The following is a 21,516-nucleotide window of genomic DNA, read 5'->3' as shown; positions in this document are numbered from 1 at the left end:
CTTTCCTTTCTTAATTTTCTTTTTCTTTTTACATATAAAAATATTATGAATCCTTTGGTTTGTTAAAAATCTAATCTACTATTATAAAAGAGAACTCCAGGAAAATTACTAGTATGACCCTTCTTAAAAAATTGGCACCTGTCCCTTTTGTTAGGTTTATTGTTATTTTGATGTGTTTTTGGTTTGTCCTCAGCTTCTACACATAAGTGGTTTACGTGTTGTTCTTTTTTTATCTGCAAGTGGTTTACGTGTTAAGCAAGTGGTTTACGTGTTAATTGTTTTGATCAGCAAGGAATTTTTGTGCCATGTGTCTGATGAGCTTCCACTCTTTGATTGGGCACGTGGTTTGGGGGTTTTGTGCAATCCCGTTGGTTGTTGTTGTTGTGTCATTTTGGTTTGTTTCTTTTTCAAGTTTGAAAGCAAAATTGGATTTGAAGGTGTGAGGCTCGGCCTTGGTTGTTTCTTTACTAACTTTTATGTGCATGGCTGTGATTTTCGTTTTAGTTTTGTAGTTTGGTTTTGTTCTGTTGTTGGGGTTGTTCTGTTTTTTTGTTGTGACATTTTCGTTTGTTTCTTTTTTAAGTTTGAAAGCAAAACTGGATTTGAAGGTGTGAGACTCTGTGTTGGTCGTTTCTTTTCGAACTTTTATCTGCATGTCTGTGATTTTCGTTTTTGTTTTCCAGTTTGGTTTTGTTCTGTTGTTGGGGTTGTTCTGTTTTTTTGTTTAATGTCTTTGTGTTCGGTTTGGTTTCAGTTTGTATCTGTGTTAGTCTTTTTCGTTGTTTTTTTTCTTTGGTGCTTTGTTTACTAACTTTTATATTGTGCATGGCCGTGATTTTACAGTTTTTCTTTGGTTGACAAGTTTCTTTTGTGGTTTGCTTTTCCTCTATTTGGCTTTTGCTGAGTTTGTTATGATTTTGTTGTCCTTTTGTTTTCTTCTTCGGGTGGAACAAAAAATTTGGGATGAAGTACCAATGGCCCACAAATTTTGTTTTCAAGCACTTGATCAAAGTTTAAGAGACATTATCACAAATAAATCAAGTTCAAATCAAATATTTGGAGGCAAAATTATAGTATTCGGTGGAAATTTTCGCCAAATACTACCAGTCATCTCAAGAGGAACCCGCTCAGACATTGTAAATGCAGCAATCAATTCATCCTATCTATGAGATTCGTGTGAAATATTGACCTTGACAAAAAAACATGCACTTACACAGCAATCTAGAATCAGTTGATTAACAAGAAACTGCCACATTTGCTAAATGGATTCTAGACATTGGAGATGGAATTATAGGTGATGAAAATGATGATTATGCTACAATTCAAGTTCCTGCTCATCTACTCATTACTCAATATGATGATTCAATCAGTGGTATAGTCAAATCAACATTCCCAGACTTAGATCAACACCACAATAATCCTGAATTCTTTAAATCCAAGGCAATACTAGTTTCAACAAATGAAACAATAGAACAAATCAATCATTACGTACTATCCTTCATTCCAGATAATTATCTCATTACTTATTTAATTGACACTTGCTCAGTGAAAAATATAATCACTGAAATTGCAATTTTCCAAATGATCACTTCTTGCAGGGAATATCTAAGCTCTGATTCCGTTGATAAATCAGAAACCAATGAAGATTCGTATTTCCAATCAATTACTACTAAATTCCTTAATTCATTGAACACATCCGGTTTGCCAACTCATTCTATCAAACTTAAAATTGGAAGTCCTATAATGCTGTTAAGGAACCTCGACCAAAATCAAGGTCTATGTAATGGTATTAGATTAGTGGTAACAAAGATGACAAAACATGTAATTGCAGCTGAAATTATCTCTGGTAAAAACATTGACCTCGCCGTTTATATTCCAAGAATGTCAATGTCGCCTTCACAATCACCCTGGCCGTTTAAACTATTGAAAAGACAATTTCCGATTATGCTATCTTATGCAATGGCAATTAACAAGTCACAGGGACTATTGCTATCCATGGTTGGACTTTATTTGCCAAAACCTGTATTCACTCATGGCCAATTATATGTTGCATTGTTAAGGGTCAACTCAACAAAAGGATTAAAAATCCTGATTCATGATGATGAGCAGAAAAGCATGAATTCCACTACCAATGTAGTATTCAAAGAAGTGTTCAGAAACATTAAAAGATAAATTTCAGTTGTTTAATATCAGGTTCAATTCTATTGTCTTGCTTTTTCAAACAGTTTTATTCTTTAATAATCAATTCTTCCACATTGCATTATGACTGCATTATATAATTTAACTTATTACAATCTTCAATACAATTTGATTGATATTAAATATTGAGAATTGACTATCAGTTTCAATTCTTTTGTCATGCTTTCTGAAACAGTGCTACTCTTTTGTGATCACTTCTTGCAGGGAATATCTAAGCTCTGATTCCGTTGATAAATCAGAAACCAATGAAGATTCGTATTTCCAATCAATTACTACTAAATTCCTTAATTCATTGAACACATCCGGTTTGCCAACTCATTCTATCAAACTTAAAATTGGAAGTCCTATAATGCTGTTAAGGAACCTCGACCAAAATCAAGGTCTATGTAATGGTATTAGATTAGTGGTAACAAAGATGACAAAACATGTAATTGCAGCTGAAATTATCTCTGGTAAAAACATTGACCTCGCCGTTTATATTCCAAGAATGTCAATGTCGCCTTCACAATCACCCTGGCCGTTTAAACTATTGAAAAGACAATTTCCGATTATGCTATCTTATGCAATGGCAATTAACAAGTCACAGGGACTATTGCTATCCATGGTTGGACTTTATTTGCCAAAACCTGTATTCACTCATGGCCAATTATATGTTGCATTGTTAAGGGTCAACTCAACAAAAGGATTAAAAATCCTGATTCATGATGATGAGCAGAAAAGCATGAATTCCACTACCAATGTAGTATTCAAAGAAGTGTTCAGAAACATTAAAAGATAAATTTCAGTTGTTTAATATCAGGTTCAATTCTATTGTCTTGCTTTTTCAAACAGTTTTATTCTTTAATAATCAATTCTTCCACATTGCATTATGACTGCATTATATAATTTAACTTATTACAATCTTCAATACAATTTGATTGATATTAAATATTTGAGAATGACTATCAGTTTCAATTCTTTTGTCATGCTTTCTGAAACAGTGCTACTCTTTTGTGATCACTTCTTGCAGGGAATATCTAAGCTCTGATTCCGTTGATAAATCAGAAACCAATGAAGATTCGTATTTCCAATCAATTACTACTAAATTCCTTAATTCATTGAACACATCCGGTTTGCCAACTCATTCTATCAAACTTAAAATTGGAAGTCCTATAATGCTGTTAAGGAACCTCGACCAAAATCAAGGTCTATGTAATGGTATTAGATTAGTGGTAACAAAGATGACAAAACATGTAATTGCAGCTGAAATTATCTCTGGTAAAAACATTGACCTCGCCGTTTATATTCCAAGAATGTCAATGTCGCCTTCACAATCACCCTGGCCGTTTAAACTATGAAAAGACAATTTCCGATTATGCTATCTTATGCAATGGCAATTAACAAGTCACAGGGACTATTGCTATCCATGGTTGGACTTTATTTGCCAAAACCTGTATTCACTCATGGCCAATTATATGTTGCATTGTTAAGGGTCAACTCAACAAAAGGATTAAAAATCCTGATTCATGATGATGAGCAGAAAAGCATGAATTCCACTACCAATGTAGTATTCAAAGAAGTGTTCAGAAACATTAAAAGATAAATTTCAGTTGTTTAATATCAGGTTCAATTCTATTGTCTTGCTTTTTCAAACAGTCCTATTCTTTAATAATCAATTCTTCCACATTGCATTATGACTGCATTATATAATTTAACTTATTACAATCTTCAATACAATTCGATTGATATTAAATATTGAGAATTGACTATCAGTTTCAATTCTTTTGTCATGCTTTCTGAAACAGTGCTACTCTTTTGTGATCACTTCTTGCAGGGAATATCTAAGCTCTGATTCCGTTGATAAATCAGAAACCAATGAAGATTCGTATTTCCAATCAATTACTACTAAATTCCTTAATTCATTGAACACATCCGGTTTGCCAACTCATTCTATCAAACTTAAAATTGGAAGTCCTATAATGCTGTTAAGGAACCTCGACCAAAATCAAGGTCTATGTAATGGTATTAGATTAGTGGTAACAAAGATGACAAAACATGTAATTGCAGCTGAAATTATCTCTGGTAAAAACATTGACCTCGCCGTTTATATTCCAAGAATGTCAATGTCGCCTTCACAATCACCCTGGCCGTTTAAACTATTGAAAAGACAATTTCCGATTATGCTATCTTATGCAATGGCAATTAACAAGTCACAGGGACTATTGCTATCCATGGTTGGACTTTATTTGCCAAAACCTGTATTCACTCATGGCCAATTATATGTTGCATTGTTAAGGGTCAACTCAACAAAAGGATTAAAAATCCTGATTCATGATGATGAGCAGAAAAGCATGAATTCCACTACCAATGTAGTATTCAAAGAAGTGTTCAGAAACATTAAAAGATAAATTTCAGTTGTTTAATATCAGGTTCAATTCTATTGTCTTGCTTTTTCAAACAGTTTTATTCTTTAATAATCAATTCTTCCACATTGCATTATGACTGCATTATATAATTTAACTTATTACAATCTTCAATACAATTCGATTGATATTAAATATTGAGAATTGACTATCAGTTTCAATTCTTTTGTCATGCTTTCTGAAACAGTGCTACTCTTTTGTGATCACTTCTTGCAGACAATTCCATTGATTTTAAATACTAAGAATCCACCAACAATAACAACAAGCAATCTATATTTTTTTTAAAAATGCCTCCTTAATGAAACATAACCGCTTTGACACAGACACAGTCAGAAAAATACGTATATATATACACGTCCTTTTATTAATAACAAAATAATAATTATCGAGAAATTTAATTACCACCACAGGAACATGTAAAATAGTTTAGTCATTGGGTAAACTTTACATTATTAATCTATTAATTAATCCATTAAGGCGAAAACCTCATAGAAAAAATTAACCCATTTAAGGCCCAACTATTACATGCACACCACAAACAGCACTAAAGTCCAATCAGTTCTGAAACCATTCACAAAAAAACCGTTCGATTACTTCCACAACTATTCACGTTCAGACTCTTCACATCACCACTAGCTTTCCCATTCAAGAAGCAACTATTGAGTTGCACCGTTTCCAACAAAAACCTACCGCCACTTATGGCATCGAGAAGATAAATCAACTAATCAAGTCCACTCAACTATTAAGCCATATTACAGGTTCCTCTGGAAACTTCATTTCAACAGTCTATCACCATACTTTCACAACTTCAGACAAACCCAAAATGAGTATCGCATCTTCCACCGCTTCAACCAGAGTAAGGAGTGTCTCTTAAAAAGTTGATATCTTCCAACGGATTATTTTTTCACTTTAAATTTTTTACATTACTAAATCCTGTGTTCATGCAGATGAGATATCCAATTGTAAGACCACCTGCAATCATCCAATTCAGAGCGACTTTGCACAATGACCAGGTTATAGTTTAAAATAGAAAAAGCTTTTTTTCGTTCCCTTGCATTTGTTTGTTATTCCTTACATTCCATTTGCATGGTTTTTGATTGATCATATTATTTGTTTAGAGTTACAATTCTTTCATTTTTTTTCCCTTGTTTCCTGCCTTCCCTGTTTTGTTTTTGTCTCTTTTTGCTGGCTTCCATGCTTCCATTGCATTTGCATGCTTTTCGATTTACCACATTATTACTTTAAATATATAGCATTTTGACTTTGCTTTTCTGTTGTATATTCATCATACTTCAGTTATGCTTCAGTTATAGTATTTCTGCCCTATTTTGCATTTCATTCTTGTCATTTCATATATTACTGATTTTCAAATACTTTAGTTATCCTTTGACTGTAGTTTTCGCATGGAACTTTATATCATTTTGGTTTAGTTTCTTTAACTTTTTCCATTTTCTCTTTTGACATATTATTTCTTTTCATACAATTTCTTCCTTTTTGTATCCAGACATTCATAGAAATACCCCTATTCTACCATGAACAATGGGCACCGAATTACCCACAAGAGGTTCGGTTCAAATACAATGGAGCAACCTACCCAATACGAGTCCAACAACACCGAGGCAGATATTTTTTTGCAGATGGACTCGCAAACGTCAGGGCAAATTTAAAAATCTACGAGTCTATCATCATCAACTTCTTTGTTTGCGATGATAACACCATTTTTTATCTACATTTTACACCTCCCATGAATCAATAGACATGTGGCAGACCAATACTTCATTCCCGCCAACATATCTGGACAACAGAAATAACTCAATGTATACTGGGTGCTCCCCAACCGCTGGTAACATGCAATCAGATTAACTTGCATTATTATGAGAATTTCAATCAGATTATTAATCTGTATAAATGATATGCAGGAAATCCCATCACATGCAAGGAAGTATCTGAAAGAATGTGACAACCACTTGACAATTATAAGGAAGAATGCACCTCCTCTGCAATGGGACGTCGTTACGCTCGACCGCGACATTAAAGATAAAAGTATCGTCCGACCATGGTATAAGTTTCTCAGGGAAAACGATTTCCACCATGGGGACGAGGTATCATTCTACTACCGGCCACATGAAAGAATTTGGGAAATAGTCATTAGAAGAGAAAGGAAGTGGCAATAATTTTCATTTTATATGTAATTCTATTTTGTTTATTTTGTTTGAACAATCTCTTTTTTACCAATATTATAAATACATATCTATCTAATCTTCAATTATACTACTGTGATTGCAATTTTACTAACCAAGTCCCTATTAATCAACCTTATCATTTTGGTGTCCATGAAAAACAACCCGTGCATGTGCAAGGGTTGCAGACTAGTATAATACTAAATAAGATCAGAACAATAACTTTGCATATCATTTCATGAATAATGGACAATTTTTTTTTTAAAAATGATTACCTTAGATTAATTTTTTTTATTAAAGAGATAAAAATAGATAAATATGTGATTTTTTAAGACTTTGTACATGAACAAAAGTTATCTCATGTTTTGAGTAACAAAAATTACATATTTTGTTAGGTCTTCCTTGGTTTAATTTTTTATGTCTTCTGACTTTTTTTTCTTTTTCAAATCAAACATAAAACATAAATCTTTATCCTCTAGTATTATAATGTTTAACAAATCATGTCCTTGATTGCTTAATTTGTGATGTCTCCAAATTTTTTTCTAATAAAATATAGAAGAAAAATATTTATCCTTTTTCAATTATATATATGCAAAAATAAAAAATTATAATTTTTAAATAATATTTCCATTTAGTAATTATTTTATCTTAAAATTATAATAAATCATACAGCAAGCCTAAACTTTTATAAATTTATAAAATTGTAATTGCAATAATAAATAATAAATATTTTTTAAATGCAAAATAATTTAAATAATTAATTAAAATTTTTGCTGCCCAAATTTGTAAGATAATATAAAATTTTACAATAAATCATACATCAAGTCTATGCTTTTATATATTTTCATGTTTAATCTCATAAGAAAATATTAATCTTATGTTAGATAAAGATTGAGTTTGTTTAAACTTTTTTTAAAAAATAAATAAAATAAGTAGTTTTCTTTTTTTAAGTGTTTCTCTAAACTATTTCGACTTAAATTAAGTAATTAATTTTCTACTTATTTTAAGAAATAAACCATAAATGTTTCTTAAAAATATTTTTTAAAAACGCTTATTTTAAAATGACTTCTTTTATGTTTACAAAAGTCTTCTGTTAGTTAGCAAAAAAAATCTATTTATATTCAAACAAAATAAAATAAAAATAATTTTGCCCTCACAACTTAATTGTTAGTGTAGTTTTAAGTAAATTGTTTCTTTCCCCTGAGTTAAGTGTAAATTCCCCCCAACATGATTTAATAAAAAAAAAAAGTTCATAACAAGAGTTTGACTAAAAAATTCAGTTTTTCATTAAGTTAAAAAATATAAAATTATAAATTTAATAAAAATTCTTTTTAAAAGCAAAGACAGTTTAATATCTTAATTAAAAAGCTTATTGCCCCAATTTGTATGATAATTTAAAATTTTACAATAAATTATACATTAAGTCTATGCTTTTATAATTTTTTTTGTTTCATATCATAAGAAAATATTGATCTCATTTAGATAAAATAATATATTCAATAAATTACTTATGTCTCATGTTAGTAACCAATAAAATTTCTATTTATATTCAAAGTATAATAACAAATAATTAAAAATAATAATTACACTGAATAATTTAATTGTTAATGTAATTTTAGGTAAATTATTCTTTCCCCGTGAGTTAAGTTTAAATTATCCTGCTTGACTTAATAAAAAATGTTCATTCTATGAGTTTGATTTAAAAAATAATTTTTCATTAAGTTAAAAAATACAGAAGTATAATTGTAATAAGATATAAAAGCTTCTTATCCGAGTTTGAAAGATAATGTGAAATTATATATATATATATATATATATATATATATATAAAAGAAGATTAAATTATATGAGATGATTTCAGTACCAATCATATATTTATTCTCTTCAAAATTATTAATTCAATCAATTCATTTTAATGATTCATATTGTATTAATTGATCATGATGCTATTAAGTGAGATATTTCTTTTATATGAAAATAATTATAATTTAAATGGTTTATGATATTAAAAAATATTAATTAAAAATAATTCAATACTGAATTGATTTTTATTTTTGATTCATTACATTTTAAATTTATTCTGAAAAATTTATATTATATAATGTTCAATTTATTTAATGTATTATAATTATGGTAACTTTTTATTAAAAATTATGGATTCTCTATATATTTTATTATGTATCAATAGTTTTTTGTAATTATATTGGGCTTCTAGCCCAAGCTACACACAACCCAAAATATGTTGCTAGGTGTACTACCAATTCTCCAAAATATTCTTTATACGGACAGGTAATCCGTATAACTCATATTCATAAAAAAAAAAATTAATTTTAAAAATATGTTTTATAAATTAATTTAAAATTAATAACTTAAATAAGAGTACTTTCATATTATTAACCTAACATTCAACTAAATTAATAGATTAATTATGTTATAATTAAATAATATTACTATATATAACAACAAAATTTCTAATATATAATTAATACGCATATAAATTTAAATAATAAATTTTGTAATAATTAATTTGATATAACTTATACGATTAATTAATCCGTATGTTTTTTTTTAATTTATTAATAAATTAATTTTTTTAAATAATAAATATTTTTTATTTATAAAAAAATATAAAGATTATATAATTCATATAAATTATATCAAAATTAATTATCAAAAAATTTATTATTTAAATTTACATCCACATTAAATATTTATTAAAAATTTTATTGTTATATATAATAACATTATTTATTTATAATATAATTAACCTATTATCTCAATTGATAATTAGAGTGTCATTCTAATAACTTCAAAGTCACAAATTCAACTTTCTTAAGTCATTAATTTTAAATTAATGTCAGAACGTAATCAGATTCAATAATGCCTCTATCCAAAATACTCTTATTCTTCATAATACGAACGCCATGAAGAATTGCCATCAATTTATCTAAGGAGGGATCCATCGAATATCAGAGTTCCCAGCTAGGCACCATTAATAACTTATTGTGGTGACGTTGCTAATGAACAAATTAGCAAACTGTGCCAAATAGCATCAAGAGCTACCACAATTATATATCAATATTTAATATTAATATTCTATTAGTAATTAATGTAATAAAATTCTATATTAATAAAATGTGAATAGACAACATATTGCTTTGAATATCATCTATAATAAGGTTTCTTTTGTCCAGTTAAGTAAAATAATATTGTGAATTGAAGATAGAAAATAAAAGTCCAAATACTGATATTTTGTTGCTCTAAATGAGAAAAGATAAAAATGTACATTATATATAATATAACAGAAAATGAAAAAAAAATATAAAAACACATGAAATAGTTAAACAATGATTTATTTAATTATTTTTTTGAAAAAGGAGGGCTAAAGCCCAAGAACAAAAACAGATTAAACAAAAGCAACACAAGATCAGTTGAAGAGTCAACCTTTACGAAAGGCATGACTGCCAAGGGGGGTCAATATGAAAAACTAAACCTTGTTGCATGGATACCCCTTTGGCCAAAATATCAATAGCCCCATTACACTCCCAGAGAACATGATTAAACAGAACTTGCATGGGAGGACTACAACACTCCTTGATAGCATAGACAGTGTGTAAACACATTCGTGCTTCCTCTCACACCCATCCAAGATAAAAAAGGATAGCCTCTTGAGAATCCGATTGGATTTCAACATTGAAGAATCTTCTTTCACGAGCAAGCTGGACACCATGAAGAATGGCCTAAAGTTCGACATCTAAGACACTGATGTGCCCTAAGTACTTACAGGAATACCCTCCCAAGAACACGCCAGCTCCATTCTTTATTAACCCGACACGTGAAGTCATATCCAACAAATGCCTCAATCTAGCTCTATCGCAGTTCACGATTACTCTATTTCCCAGTGTCAGCTTCCAGAACATAGAATTGCGTAACTCCTTGTTTATAGAGAAACAAGGACCGACATAAAAAAAGTAGAGGTTGCGGACCATGCCAACTCCATCTTCCGCAATTTGGAAAACACCTCTTGAATGCTCCACACCTTTCAGTTGAAGACTTTTGGTTCTTTGCTGCCACAAGAGGTCCATAATAAGTCCAAAATTAACCTTCCAATTATCTGGGAAGCTTGGTCCTCTTTTCAGATTCAGAATCATCTAGACATGGATGTCACCCGCAACAAAAAATTTGTTAGTATAAAAAGGTTGCGCCTCTCGCCACACCATTCGAGCAAACTGACAATCCCTCTAATAGTGCAAAGGCGACTCCTTCTCCATACAACACATAGGACAATCCCATGAATTAGCGAACCTTCTCTCCCATTTGGCTTGGTTAGTAGCCAACACCCCTTCAAACACTCTCTTTAGAAAGGATCTACATCTCTCTGTTCCATATCCCACCTCCACACCAAACTAAACAAAGGAATGTTTGGAACATTGTTTAGGTTAGCAACAAACAAGTAAGCACGTACTCTTAGTGGAAAACCTGCCATCCGATGATAAGTTCCACCTTCTAGCGCCATCAATCAAGTCACAATTTGCCACAACCTTCTCCCACACTACCTTGATATCTGACCATAAGTTAGATCCAACTCTCTTCTTATTTATAATGGGAAACTCGTGTTCACCACACCTATACTTCCCTTGAACCATACTCACCCACGAATACACTGGCTTCTTCCATAACTCCTATGTTATTTTCATCATAAGAGCAACATTAACAGTCTTGCTAACCTCAAACCAAGACCACCTCTATCTTTAGGCTTACAAAGCGCTTGCCAAGCCACCCAATGCACCCTCTTCTCTGAATCTGCATCACCCCAAAGAAAGTTTCAACACGTTTTATCCAGCTTGTCACATACCTCCCTCGGCAAGAATTCAGACTGCATGTTATAAGTTGGAAGAGCACTCAACACCGGTTTAGTGAGCGTTAATCGTCCTGCAAAGGACAAGGTTCTAGCTTTCTTCCAAGAAGACAACCTTTTTTTAGCTTAATTCCTTGATGCGAATTCCTTGATATCCGTCTGTGGTGGAGATTAATTCCCAAGTATTTGCCTAAGTCCGCTGTACGTTGGAACCCAATAGCTTGAGAAATCTCCTCCCTAATGTTCCCTCCTACATACTTGGAAAAGAAAATCCTTGTCTTTTCATTGCTCACCTTTTCATTGCATTGATAACAATTAAATATGAGTTATTTTTTATATTAAAAATATAATGAAAATATCCTTAAAATGATTATTTAACCGTTATTCACACTTAATTGTTAAGAATTGATATTTTTCTTATTCATACTTAATTATTAAGAATTGATATTTTTCTTATTCATGACTTGTAGATATGAGAAGGAGAGATTAAAAGCCTAAATGAAGAAGAAAATAGTAAAAATTTAAAAAAAGTATAGCACAAGACGAGCTCAATGCGAATACCGGTACCTTCGTTCGTTGAGCGTGAAGAGGCACATTAAGCGCGAACACATGCATTGATGCTAAGCGAGAGGATGTGCGAATACAAGCACTCGTACTAAGCGAGCAATGCAAGCTTAGTGCGAGTACGCATGTCCAAGTCCACTTTTGCAACTATAAAAAAAGAGTCAAATCAAGGAGAAAAAATATACTGAGTCTTAAAGCACTTTAATACACGCCTAAAGCCTCATAACTCTCCCTTAGAGAATTCTTTCTTCACTCCAATCATTTTCTATTTTCTTTTTCCATTCCTTCTCTTCCATCAGTTTCTAAACCTATTTTCAAGTGTAAGATCTCTTATGGCTATGAGAGGCTAAACCCTTATATAGTTAGGGTCTAGCAGACCTAAAAAGTTAAAAGATGTATTGTATACTTCATATCTATCAATGTAAACAAGTGTTTTTTTTCCTATTATCCTTTCTTACTTTTAGTTTCATGTATCATTCATCCTTGCATCATCTTTGAGGGTTAGGTGCTCGACAGAAGGTAATCCTTAATAAAAATATAAGGAAGGTTTTGCATGCATCAATTTTAGGAATTAGTCGATCCACAAAGAATAATTTTTAATAGAACTAAAAGGAAGATATATCTTAATAAAATCATTGCAAGACATAGAGTGATTGCATTATGCCCATGCATCAAAGCAAACATCTAAAATTAGAACTTCGTGCATTTTATCTATTAAATCTTTGCAAAGACATTTGAGAAATAGATAGGTAAGATAAGTTTGTCATCGTGAGACATCAGGAGCAAGTATTCTAATAGATGTGGATAGAAAAAATTCACCTAATTGATAGAGAAAAATCTCAATTAATATGAATATGTGTAGGAATTAGAATGAACATGTGTAGGAATCTTTAGAGAATTAATTTTTGGGTCATTTTGAATTGTTTTATGAAATGTAATTCTCTTTTTATATTTTAAATCACAGATTGATAGTGTTTGATGGATTGATTGTATTTTATGAAATTTACGTGTTTCTGTGTTGAGTAGAAATCCTTAGAAAAAATTGGATATTTTTCTAGTTGATGATTAAGCAAGGAAGATTTACCATAAGAGATGTATGTTCTTTTCGTTCCTCTACTGTATGATTTTCTTTAGATGCTTATCACCTTTTATCCTTTTTGCCAATGATAAATTCTATGAGATTGTACTTTACTCCTGAAATAATTCTAAAAAGAAAATTGTGATTAATTTTCTATGGTGATGGTGCAGTACTCAGAATCAAGATGTTGTTTCTCATTGTTGAATTTTCATGACTTCGTTGAAATGCATTTAGGATATACGTATAAATCTATATAAGCTTTTGGTTGTTATTTATATATATTATACATATATATTTTTATCTAAGGATATATTTATATTTATTATTATTTTTTTAATATAAATATATTTAACATGTTCTTATTCTTATAATTATATATATATATATATATATATATATATATATATATATATATATATATATATATATATATTCAACGTTTAAATTTATATATATATATATATATAATTATTAATAAGTTTAAATTAATATTTTAATATATTTACGTTAACGTAGGTTTACGCTAATATGTATTGAATTAATATACTTACCTTGATATATTTATATATATGTTTAATTTTTTTAATGTAATTATATTAATGGTTTAATATAGTTAATGTTTTAATATATTTATATTAATGTTTTTAAATGTTTACGTTAAGGCTTTAATATATATATATATATATATATATATATATATATATAATGTTTTAATATAAATTAATGTTTCTAAGGTTTACGTGTATATATATATATATATATATATATATATATATATATAAATGTTTATAATACATTTAATTACTGACATATATATTTAATGTGTTTAATTCTTTTTATGTACTTATATATATAATATTTTTTAATGATATGTTTATGATTATTGTTATTATTAAATTATATATATATATATATATATATATATATATATTTATATTTAGTATTATATGTAATTGTAGAGTGATATGTTATATATATTTGTTTATAAGTCTTGAAGTTAGATGTGTTATGTTATTATTATTATACATTTTTTATCTAATTGTAGACAGAGATATGATTGCGAATGAGTGTGTGATTAATACTTAAAGTAATATTACTTATCTTGTGAGCTATGGGTTATACAACAATCCGACCAATGTTTACCTTGAAAAAAGTTTTTATGCACGGTGTTGAAGGAAAAGTGTAGGATTCCTGTTAGTATCCTGAAAGGTTAAATTGTAGTGCAACTTGTTAAATGTGTTTGAAATATAAGTGTGAGATCGTGAGTATTATATAATTCATTAATAGTGTCTGTGTGCAAAAATTGTTTTAGGAGTTGAACCTGAATCAATAAGGTGAGACCCAAACGGATTCTTTAGAGTCTAAGCCTTAGGGGTAAAGACACTCGATTTGAGTGCTCCTTGAAGCTTATGTTAATCTCATGTGGTTGGAGCATTCTCGCAAAACAGAGTAACCCTGACTGGTCACCTTATGATTTTACTTAGTGAGAGTGACCTGACATACCTATTGTGTGGTGTGTCTTATTATGTACTCCTAAGCGCCCTAATGTGATTTTTCACTGACATGGTACCACATTGCATATAGGCTTGAGTCTTAGTATAATTGTTGCATAACGCTTGTGAATTGTTTATTATGAAATTAATGAGTGTTGTTATGCCTTGATTGAGTGTGTGATTCATGGATCATGTGATGGGTGATTGAAATATGAAATTTAAATGATAAAGTGTTGAAATGACGTGGATTGAATTAAGTTTAGTTATGTTATAAATAGTTGTATAATGTATTTTTGCTTATGCTTTTATTTATTCGTATTTTATTTATAAATGTGATTACTCACTCCTAGTGTGTGTTTGTGTTTGGGCTGATTGTCATTTTGTTTCAGGTGAGCCAACATATAATGAGTTCCACGCTGGAGATGGAAAGACTTAGTCTGTGATAGGGATATGCTATGATAAGTGTGACATCGGGACATAAGATTTTACTTCATATGTTATAATTTCGTGAATGATATAATTGTGTTATGTTATCTATTTTAGTTTTTTTTATATATATTTATTAAGAATGGGTGGTCTTGTTTGGAGCTGGGATAACTTTATCTTTTATTCAAACAATTTCTACTATGATTTTACTAAGTGGATGTGAACCTTTTACCCTTTTGAATTGATTTAAATTAAATGTGTTTTAAATAAATTAACTAATTCCGCATGGTTTTCTTTCCTTTTATTAATATGGTTTAAAAGCTTATATTATTAATAAATTTTGTATGATTTTATTTCCTTTTATTATTTATTTATATTTGTGAGGGTAGAGGGTGTCACACACATTACATAAGATTATAGGCCTAAGCTTCATCAACCTTAGGTATTAAGAACACCAACGTCTTATTCACATTCTTCACAACTAAAGGGCTCTTAAATAAACCATTAATTATATCACAAAGTAAAGGTCCCACCACTCCTTATTGGCTTTGATAGAATAGAGCCTGAAAACCATCCTAACCACGTTCCTTAAAACTCCCTATATTAAAAATGGCTCCTTCTCCATAAAACAAGTTTTTATAAAAGGAGTTAACTATTTCTTCCAAGTGCTTAGAGTCTGTCACCCACTCACTTATGTCATCCAACAGCCTGCCCACAACATTTTTTTTTGACGATGAACAATGGTATTCCAGTGGAAGTAGCGAGAGTTGCTATCCCTAAACTTCAACCATTTGCATCTCAATTTTTGGAACCATAGTAATTCCTCTTGGAAAAGTATCTCTGCCAACTTCTTCCTAACTCCTGCTGAAGATTATAGAGGAAATTACTATGCCATCTGCTAAGAGATCTACCAATACCATGTAGTCTCCTATGAATCTTCTTCTTCTTCCAAAGAATCTTAGTGTTCCACTCATTTAGGGTCTTAGTAAACCTCCCCAAATGGTTGTTCTACTCCTCATGAGGTCTCCAATTTTCATGCACCAAAGACTAGAAACCTTTATGCGCATGCCAAGCTTCTTGAAATTGAAAGGGCCCCCTTCTGCGATTTATAGGAATTCACACATCTAGGTTGATGTGTAGAGGCCGATGATTAAACTTATAGTAAAAGAGATGAGTTACCTTCGCTTTAAAGGAACCTCAGTATCTAAGATAGATTTATAACCACCTTATCTAGTCTTACACGAAGATCACCTCTCTTCCAGTTATACTTTGGCCCTTCAAACCCCGCATCTATTAAGTCATAAAACTCTATTGTCTCCCTGAAGGCCCTCACACCCGTGGTGCAAGGCTTAGAGGACCCTCTTGTCCGATTAGATTCATACATAATTGAGTTGAAGTCTCCTTGTCATACCCTAATTTCTTCCGAGGACTATTGTTTGTTGATCTTTTGATCCTTGCTAGTCGACTTACGGTGTTGAACTCCAGTTACAGTGCGAAAAAGATGATTATTCAATGTTTTGATCAAGAATGTAAAAGATACCAAAAGGGAGGGGCAAAAAGGTCATTTTAGGAGGTTTTATGGACCTTGGCTCACCCAGGCTAGCCTCTGGCTCGCCTGGGCCCCTAGATTGCTTAGGGGTGAAGGAATCAGCTCGCCTGGACGAGCCAGCTTACTTTAGGATAAAGCATTAGCTTGCCTGGGCGAGCTGCCATGACCCCTAATGCCATCTTTTGCTATAAATAGGCGTGATGGAGGCTGAGTAAAGGGTTTGAAGGTCCAACATTTAGAGAAATTGAGAGAAATCAGAGAAAAACGAGGTCGAGGCGCTACCGAATTGCGACCATAATCGACTTCTACATCGTTCTTCTTTCGTTCTTTCGTCATCCGATTAGTTTTTGTTTTAAGGATTTGAATGTGATCTATACACCCTTAGGGGTCCTCTTTCTTGTTTTGTGCATCTTCATCTCCTTCTTCTATCATCTGTAATCTCATTTTTTTTCTTGTAAAGTAAGTTTTAACCGACCCTTAGTGCCGCAAGTTATCTTTAAAAAAGATTGAAGGTTAATAAGCAAAACTAAAATAAAACCAACTCATAAACTTCTTCATTTCATCAAATATTGCTTGAGATCATTTCAAGGTACAAAGCCTTAACGACTCTCTCCTCTTTTCAAATTTAAAAGATCGTTTGAAGGTCCAACATCTTAACAATTCTCTTCGCTTTTCAAAGTTTAAAACATCGTTTGAAGGTCCAACACTTTAAATGACTTTTGTTCGTAATTAAAATCAATCTTTCAAAAAATATAAAATCAATATAACACACAAACATTTAGACTTAAAGAACTATGTAGGTCTGAATTCCTCATCGCACCTGAGGATACGTAGGAGCAAGGGCAACACCCTTGTCGACTCCAAAAAAATAAAAAATATAAAAAGGAAAAATACACAATTTTGAAGTCATGTTTTTCACACTTGATTAAAGGTTGTCGTCCCTTGTGATGGATGTGTGGGGTGCTAATACCTTTCCTATGTGAAAACAACTCTCGAACCCTTATTTTCAAAATCTGCAGACTTTCATCTTTTTGGTTTTTCTAGCATTTTCCCCGAATAAACGTTGGTGGCGACTCCACGCGTTTTCTTCATGGGAAGACGCACCTTTGGCTTTTCGCCTCGCCCTCCCGTCGAAGGGTAGGTTGCGACCCTCTCATAATAACCTAAGAAGCCATCATAGTATCACTACACTCCTTTATGAAGTGCCATAAGGACAAACTTTTGGTAGGAATCGAGCTACCATAAACTGTCGTAAAAAACTGTTCATCCCCTTCACTCTACCTAACTTCCATATGAACAAACTATGCATTAACCTGCAAAATCTTAATCTTTTAGAACCTTGACTTCCAAAGACACCACAAGCCTCCTAATTGGCCATTTGACCCTTCAATATGGTGAGAGTCAAAGCCAAACCTCCTAACAATGGCCTCCGCCTTAACAAAAGAAGCATGCATCTCTAAAAGGAAGCATAAAGAAAGATGATACTCCTGAACAAGATCATTCATAAGCTTAGAAAATCTGTTACCCCTTATTCCTCTACAATTCAAGCACATGACATTCATTAGACAAAATTATGTTGAATGGCCTCCGAGGGCCCTGACACCATCTCATGTTGCACCTGACAACTACCTCAGTCCTCCTTCAAGCATCTACTTCAGCCCTTTCCTTTTTATATCCTTAGATTCCTTTTTTTTAGCCCCACCATTGTTTATCTCCTTGGTTGTCTTGAGTTTCTGGACAAACTCAACAGCTTCCATATCCGTATATGCTTCAATAATAGGTAAGCCCATTTTAGTAAGGGTAAGGTCCTAGTGTACTCTCATATGGTTCAACAATGGGGAAACCTTTTTAATCGAAGCAACTCCTTTCTTTTTTTTCCTTCGCATTCAGTTTCATGGCCTTCGCAACATGAGGTTTGATGTTACCATGTTTTTTTTATTCCTGTCTTTGCGAATTCTTCCCTTCGTATGTGTTATGAATCTTATTGACCACCTCTCGGGGAACAAATTTTACCCCATTGACTTCACCCTTAAAAGGTCCACTAAATGTGTTCCACATGGAAGAGAAAGATTTATGAATAGTTGAGTTTATTGTAATCACACGTGCCCCATTCTCACTTGCCTCAGAATCATCTCAATTTTTGCATTTGTCTCCTGCATTGTTTAACTACATCGACAAGTCTTCTTCACCAGCACTGAAGTTCCCGTTATCATTATTTTTAACATCTCTCTTTCAATCAATAATGATCATGTGATTATTGGGATTTGATTCCCCCTTCAATTCCCTATTATTACTTGTCAACGGAGCATATCTCGAACATGATATCATTGGAGTTGTCTAATCCATACCTGATTTGACTTTGGAGTAATTCCCTCCCATGTTCAAATTACCTTTTTTTTTTCCTATCCAAATCTTTGGCATGATTTGATATAGGTTTCAACCTCTTATTGACTTGGGTGACCATCATCCAAAGCCCAAACCTAGCCTCCATCACAACATTCCCATCACCTCCTTGTGCCTCATTAACACCTTCATTTGTCACCTTAGGGCTGACGTTAATGTCAGCCAACATGCCCCTATTGAACGTTGACCTCTTTCATGTCTTTAGTGACGTTAGCTACCTTTCTAGTCACCTTCTTCATACCCATGATAGGTTCACTGCAACCATCCTTCTTATGGCCTAAATGACTACAATTGAAACAAATCAAATGTAGTCCCTCATACTCCAAATTTAATAGAAATCCCTTAACAACTATGTGTGTAAGCAAGGGCTTCCCTAGATCAAGTTCTATGAAAATATGCATAAATTTGCCTCTTGAATGCATATGATTTAATCTATCAATCTTAAGGAAGTTTCCCAATACCATGCCCACCCTTTTAAGAAAAATATCGTTGTAAAGCTCGATAGGCAATCTTTGAATGTGAATCCACACGACAACTTTTTTTGTTACTTCTTTATGCATTAAGAAGGGTCTCCAATGTTGTGTGATACGATAGTGATATACTACCATCCAAGGGCCCTCATATAACACAAAATTGTAGTCCTCCTTATCAGTAAAAACCACTTGATAAAATCCCGCATGCATATCAATAATCTAGATTGTACCATTCTTAGTCCAGTTTTTCGTTAGTTTGGCCTCAATGATTTTAAAATTTACCATTTTTGCTAGTACGTTGACCACTAGAGTAAAATCCTATGGCTTAGACTAGGCAACCAACTCTTCATCAGACACAGGAATTTCCACACCATCCTTGACATGCACAAACTCCTTCTTTTTCTCAACTCCCAACGAATGAATTTCCATCATATCACAATCGTTTTCATCATGGTTCTCCACAAAATCAATCTCATCTCCTCCAATCTCTGTCAAAAGCTTCTCTCTATACGGGGAATCACCCTCATTTGCACCCACAACACCTTCATTCACACCCACGACACCCTCACTCAATAGTGTTTCACTCTCTTTAATTTTTTTCTTAATTTTATCCAACAAATCCTCTTCTTGGGCATAAGTTGCCCCTTCACTAACATCATCTCCGTAAACCCTAGCAGACACCATCCTTTGGATATTTTTATTATACTACCTCACTCTATAGTTTGTTTGACAAGTGACCTCAGTATATTAAGAAGGGGGTTGAATTAAGATACCTAACTATCCCTAATTAAAATTTAACTCTCTTTTTAATTAATAATGAAACCCTAATTATGAAATATTTCAAGAACAATTCAAAATAAATTTCTTTAAAGCGAAATATAAACTACAATAAAGTAAAAGAAGTTTAAGGGAAGAGAGAATGCAAACTTAATTTTTATACTGGTTCGGCCACGCCCTGTGCCGACGTTCAGTCCCCAAGCAACTCGCTCAAGATTTTCACTATCTTGTAAAATCCTTTTACAAAACTCTGAACCACACAGGGACAACCCTTCCCTTTTGTTCAAATAACCTTACAACTTAAGAGATCATCGATCCCTTAATCAATCTCTTTGAATAAGAAGAAGAAGAAGAATTCTCTCTTAAAGAGAAAGATATTACAATTGAAGATCACTCAAGATTCCTTATTGAATTTGCAAGTGTTTTGGCCAAGGAATTCTTTTTGAGAGTTGTAAGACAATTTGGTGTTGAGAGGATAAGACAATTTGTTCAAGCAAACTCTCTAAAGAATTTCGTGTTCCAAGTCACCTATATATAGACCTTTGATGGTCATTCAAAAACTTCTTGAACAGTTGTGACTCTTGGGAGTTATTTTTAAAAATTCCTTACTGGTAATTGATTACATAACTATTGTAATCGATTACACAGTTAGTTTATAAAGAGTTGTGACTCTTTAGATTTGAAATTTGAATTTTAATGTTTGGTAATCGATTACAAACAAGTTGTAATCGATTGTTTGTAATCGATTACAGACATCAAAATTTAAATTCAAATTTCTAAAGGCTGTTATAAAACGTTTAAAACTTCTGGTAATTGATTATAAGCCTTGTGTAATTGATTACAAACTTAAAATTTAAATTTAAATTTCGTAAGAGCATTTCAGAAATTATTTTGGCCACTGGTGATCGATTATAACCTCTGGTAATCGATTACCAGAGAGTAAATATCATATTTATGAAATCTCAGAAAAACTTTTGAAAAATATCCTTTAGCCAAACCTGTGCATCATCAATAAAGAAACTCTTCCTTAGATTCTAGGAACTAAGTTCATCAATTATCTTGAATTTCTGGATTCTTGACTTGGATCAAACATGAGAAACACTTATCTTTGGAA

Source organism: Glycine max, chromosome 20 (genome assembly GCF_000004515.6).
Source record: "Glycine max cultivar Williams 82 chromosome 20, Glycine_max_v4.0, whole genome shotgun sequence".
NCBI classification, from domain to species: Eukaryota; Viridiplantae; Streptophyta; class Magnoliopsida; order Fabales; family Fabaceae; genus Glycine; species Glycine max.
This window is presented reverse-complemented; position numbering follows the sequence as displayed.